Source organism: Sycon ciliatum, chromosome 11 (genome assembly GCF_964019385.1).
Source record: "Sycon ciliatum chromosome 11, ocSycCili1.1, whole genome shotgun sequence".
Lineage (NCBI taxonomy): Eukaryota > Metazoa > Porifera > Calcarea > Leucosolenida > Sycettidae > Sycon > Sycon ciliatum.
Window position 1 is genome coordinate 16,591,294 of NC_088653.1, and position 5,876 is coordinate 16,597,169.

Sequence of the window (5,876 nt, forward strand, 5' to 3'; positions counted from 1 at the left end):
TAGACCGAAGTCGAGGTCAATATCCTATTTATCACGATTCCTTTGCCATCACCCAAAAATTTGAACCTTTAGAAGCTATTTTAACCTTTTTATTTGTACTATAGTGTACATAGGATGTTGCCTTTTTTTGGGTGCAAGACTGTAAGAACAACAGAGTTCAGCATCTGCAGCACAGTGGCTGGGTGGTATAAGGGGTTGCTTGAGATTCATACTGTTGTGGGTTCGAATCCTGCTTGTTCTCTTCCTTTGTCTTCTTTCAATTTTTCTTTTTGAAGTGGAGAGAAAAATCCTAAGTCCCTCCAAAGTCGAAAGATTACAATGCATATGTTGTGCGCGTTCTCTGTTCTGTCGATTTGGAAAATCGATCGATTTTCTTGCGCGATCTGTCGATCGACAGATCGCGCAAGGATCGATCGATCGGAAAGCGGTGGCGAAACCATTCAAAACAAATCGATCGATTTGGAGCAGCTCCGAAACGTCGTACAGTGTATGCAAGAGTCCATAACCCCCGGGGGGGTTATGGACTCTTGGTGTATGTTTAGGACTTTGGTGAACAGCTTTTCAAATGAAAGAAACGGTACCTTTTCTGAGTGCAATCTTCTTCCCCAAATAATTCAAAAATCAGTTCCTTCCGAAAATTCCATCGTGCTGGACCTCGAAGCTGAACGTCATAAGCAAATAGTCAAGCCGTGTGTCGTCTGGATATGCAGTTGTTTGTCATAGCCAACATTCTTCTGGTCCGTTCGTCCTGCCATTTTCCTGACGATCGCAATGATTACGAGCAGCTCTCATGCTCAGGTTAGTGTTTATTGATCTGTCTCTGCACCCACTGCAAGGTATAATTTTTGTGATGCAGCCACTAGCCCATTGTGGAAGTAAGGGAATCACCCAGGTTCTTCGGATTCTCGTCCTGTCCGAAAAATCTCCACGTTTCAACTTCTCATCTTCCCCTCAGGCATGAGCTTGCTTATTCATATTTTGTGTTTGCTTTGACAGTGCATTTCATAGGTATCGTTCAGACTTTTAGGGCCCTGTAAAATTGGTGTTTTCCTTCCCGACAGTGATAATAATCGCAATCTATAAAATACATGCGCAGTCATTCTATAGTGTGATAAAACACAAGTGTAACTGTAAGAAAAGAGAAAGAGAGAGGGTGAATAAAACAAACATATGTGCAAAATACAGTTACGGTGCTAAGGAAAGAATGTGGATGCCGTGACATGTTCTTTCTGAATGCATCGGTCTGGCTTACGCGTGTGAATGTAAACAGCATCTATGACTTTTAACTGATTGAAATTCTTTGCAAAACAAACAATACTACAATTGTAAACCGAGAATCATTATACGCCAAACGACACGGGTCACTGAACAATAAATGCTTAAACCCTGCCGTCTTCTTCTTTTCATCGCCAACCTCCCCTTCATCTTCATCCTACAGCGTAAAATGAGTGAGGTGTGGTTTGAGATATGGTTGTTTTTTTTAGTTGCCGTGAGAGGGAGAGACAGAGAGAGAGAGAGAGAGACAAAGACAAAGACAGACACACAGACAGAGACAGAGAGAGAGAGAGAGAGAGAGAGAGAGAGAGAGAGAGAGAGAGAGAGAGAGAGAGAGAGGGAGGGAGGGAGGGAGAGAGTGAGGCTCTGTCGTTCTGGAGATGTGTTGGCGGTTTTCTCTTTCACCTCTCTTTTCTCTTTATAGTTTTTCACTAATTCGTCATTCAACCCAGAGCTGTGTTTGTTGGCTGGTCGACCACAGGATTTTGTGTGGGGTTGTTCTGGAGTGTCGGACTTTTGTTGTAGTGTGACTGTTACAGTCCTGAAACACATGCAGTAGACACACTACTATAAAATACACTAAAAATGTACAACATGCGCACATTTCCTGGATTGATCAGTGTGGATCGATGGCAATACAGTTGTAGTCTGTAAGCAAACAGCGCCATTTTGACTAGGGTGAAATGGTTAGATAGGTTAACCGGTTATGTAACCGTTAAGAATACACGAACAGTTAACCATATGCATATGGGTTAACCGGTTATTTTCTTTCAATGTCCGCTGTACATAATATACGTGACAGCATGTGCGTACCCTGTCAGTACTGTGCACAATGGATGTACGGCGTGTATCTCCCTCATCTCTGGGGTTGCTCCCCATATTAGTGATGCTTGCGTATGCTCATGATGAGGTTGAGTTGATTAAATGACAAGGTGATGGTGCAATCCGAAGCCCAATGGAGCATACAAAATATTAAAATATGTTGAACCTTTCGTTCAGAAAGTAGTGGACATTCACGCAACTGCATTGTAAATATAAAGGGGGTTTGTCAACTGGCAACCGCTCTATTTAGTTGTTATTCACTCTTTGTTGAACCTGCTCTGGAAAACTGAGCAAAATATAATATGCATCCACTATACATATTGTAAACAGTTTCGTCTGAGACAAAAATGCGATAATACTCATAATACTCATAAAGTATACTTGTGAAGACAAACACTTTCAAGACGTTTGTAATGAGCCTGAAATGTGTCCTTTTTATGAGTATTATACATATTGTAGTGATTGTTTTGGCAGTGCGTGAGGTCATGGTACCATGGATACATGGATTTACAGTCATGTACAGCAATGGTACATGAATACAGGCTACATGTACAGTTTATCTCTTATAGGTTGTAGCAAGAGTAGATAAACAAGAGTGTGCAACTCTGGATCTCTTCTGCACAATCTGCACATACCCCTGCCTGTGGCAGCATTTTTTGTAGACGTCACCTTTTTTCAGAAAAACGCGCATTTTGACGCAGAACAGTGTGAGAGCACGTACTGGGCACCAACCTTGTAATGTAAAGCCCGGCCAAGTGCACGATGCAAACTTTCCAAAAGACCCGCAGCGCATGCGTCATAGAAAAGATTACGTCAACAAAAAATTCCGCCACGGGCCAACCCATCCCGGAGTTGCACACTCTTGTTTATCTACTCTTGGTTCTAGCCTATAACCTTTTGGTTAACCGCAGCCCTAACTTTGACATATATGGTTTATATTATGTGCCCAACTCGCTATAACATGGATCTCTCTAAAGCATAACACTTGCCGTACCCCAGAGAATATATAGTGAGGTCTCGCCGGTAAGATGAAGTGTGATACCTAGTTATTGCATACATGTACATGTAGGTGTGAACATCATTATAATTGAATTCACGAATCAATTTCATTTCTTGGAGCTGACTGCTTTAATGTCCTCCTCGAATCCCTTCGCACTTTTCCAGTTCATTTCAAATGAAGTTGCAGGAACTCAATGAATACCTTGGGCACCATCTAAGGCTGCGTATACACGACAACGCTGGGGGTGAAAGCGCAACTAAATCCTTTCGGATGCATGGTTCATTTACACGGTACGCGGAGCAAAACGTAATAGTTGTACACCAAAGCGGAAGAGAACCAAAACGCTGGCCAAGGTGGAAGAATTTGAAAACGGAAATGTTCTGCCGGATAAATTTGGGTGTGTAAACAGTCGAAACGGTCTGCTGGCCTCGTTTCCGTCACGTTTGTTCCGTTTTCGGCCGTTCACACGGATCCGACAATAAAACTCTTTTTTTTACAATTTTCGTCATGTGACGAGTGCTGGTGTGTGGCCTGTTTTCGATTATTCCTTGAGTGTGATTGGTGCTTCCACGACAACACTCGGCACATGACGAACTTTTGTGGATCCTTTGCTCCCGTGTAGACGCGAGAAAACGATACAAACCGAGACCACCTCGGATCAGCTTTGATCGTGTAAACGCACGAAAATGAAAAAAGAAATGCGGGACTGAAAACGGAAAATGGCCGTGCGTTGTCGTGTAAACGCAGCCTCAGAAGACATTAGACCCAGTTGGGAATGTTCCTGTAAAATAAGAACATTACACTGTAATAGGAAGTGCAGGTGCCTTGAATGTACAGTCCTGCTCAATGAAATCCAGTCGTGTCACTCAAGTTTGCGCCTTGCACCATTTCGCAGCCCAGTGTTCGCAGGTCTAGGGCTGCGCAACGCCCGGTACTTGAGTGACGCGACTTGATTTCAGGATTTCATTGGGCAGCACTGTACGAAGGCAATTCTCCCATACAAACAGCATGGTGCTGCTGACAAGATGAGATTCACTAAAGTGGACTTTCTTTAGAGGATGGCTCAGCTTTTGTATACTTCTGTAGCGTCGTTCCCATGCCATGAATTTAATGATGAAATTCGTTCGCGAAACCAAGAGGCTTACATCACCTTACTATTATTGTACCTTCACTTTCTTTTACCTTTTTTCATGCAGGATTCTGAAAGCTAGAGGAATCCCACTAGCCCCAAGCACTGAGCTCACGGCTTCCAGCCACGAATCAGGCATGGTGTATCACGACATCTATATGTTTTGCATCCATTTGATTACTAGTACCGTAAAGTACCGCCAGAGCGCCCCACTATCTCGTCCTTTCGTGGTCGTATTGTGTAGGTGGTCTCCCGTCTGTAGGTCATACGACACGAACTTCGTACACATATTGCACGTTGTGCAGACAATCCGTACCTTCGAGCGGACACGAGCTCCACACAAAAACCTTCCTCTGACGTTAGTACACCATACACACTTCGTTGCATTCTGCCGTACGATTTTCCTTTCCCTGGACCCTGGCTGTAAAATCAAGGTGGGGCGCTCTCGCGAGACGGGGCGCTCTGGCGGTACTTTACGGTATACCATTCACACATAACATGATCTCGCTGTGCCCATGGTGCACTGTAGACTCAACATCCCGCTTTAAAGTAAGCTTCACAATCACACGTTAATGCTCCTAACATGGTATCTCGCACTTGATGGCATTACTCTATTTCTTTTCTAAGCACTCGCAGACTCCATTGCAGCCATTCACACATTATAGGGTACCTCACTTCAAACTCTCCAACTACGGTCTCTTCGCTGCATATGTTCACTTCACTTCCCAAAAAAACAAATAATATTAGATATAAATTGAATGCACCAAATTTTCGGGCATGGCCCATCTTCAGGGTGAAAAAGAAAACCATTGAATGGTTTTCTTTTTCACCCTGAAGATGGGCCATGCCCGAAAATTTGGTGCATTCAATTTATATCTAATATTATTTGTTTTTTTGGGAAGTGAAGTGAACATATGCAGCGAAGAGACCGTAGTTGGAGAGTTTGAAGTGAGGTACCCTATAATACTCTATTTCTGCCTTTAGTATTAGACTCTACACTATCGCTCATCGCGTATTTGACTCTACTCTTTTTCACTGCTATTATTATGCTACGTTGATGCTCAATGTTAATATTGTGTGAGTCAAGTGTGCGCCCTGTGCCAGTTGACAGCCCAGTGTTCACAGCTGCACAACGTTCCGCACGGCATTCACTCGCTTCATTGGACTTCATTGAGCACCACTGTAGTATTCTGTGTTGGTTGATCAGCCCTTCTAGTGACGACTCCTGTCTGTCACTCTGTCTTGAAAGGGACTTTTCGGCTTTGTACTGCATGACCATTGTGTGTGGACTCACGAGTTACTTGGAGTACAATTCACTATAAACTTCACTATAGTAAAGCCTGCCCTGACAAGACGCCCTTGGTGCAGCGGAAACTGTCCTGATGTGACAGGACCCCGCTTGATCCAGGAATGCACTTTCGATCCAGGAATGCACTTTGGTGCATGAAATTTTGTCCGGTAAATACAGGATTCCGCTTGGTACAGGGTCCGGCAAACACGGGCTTTACTGCAATCCAATTTCCCAATGCATACGTTTCATTGCATATGCTTCAATTGTATTTTGTGTGTACTTTGGGTGGGGGGGGGGGGGGCTGGGAAAGTCTACGTTTTGTGAAGCCGCTGCGACCGGCGACAATTATGTACATGACA

At 43.8% G+C, this 5,876-nt stretch overlaps 1 long non-coding RNA gene across 1 annotated transcript; it reads left to right on the forward strand.

Annotated features, from left to right (window-relative positions):
* The first annotated feature begins 376 nt into the window (after positions 1–376).
* On the forward strand, positions 377–4,631 carry LOC135827374 (uncharacterized). Its single transcript, XR_010555414.1, has 2 exons — positions 377–798; positions 4,294–4,631. It is a non-coding gene; the product is annotated as an uncharacterized LOC135827374 (long non-coding RNA).
* Positions 4,632–5,876: the final 1,245 nt, after the last annotated feature.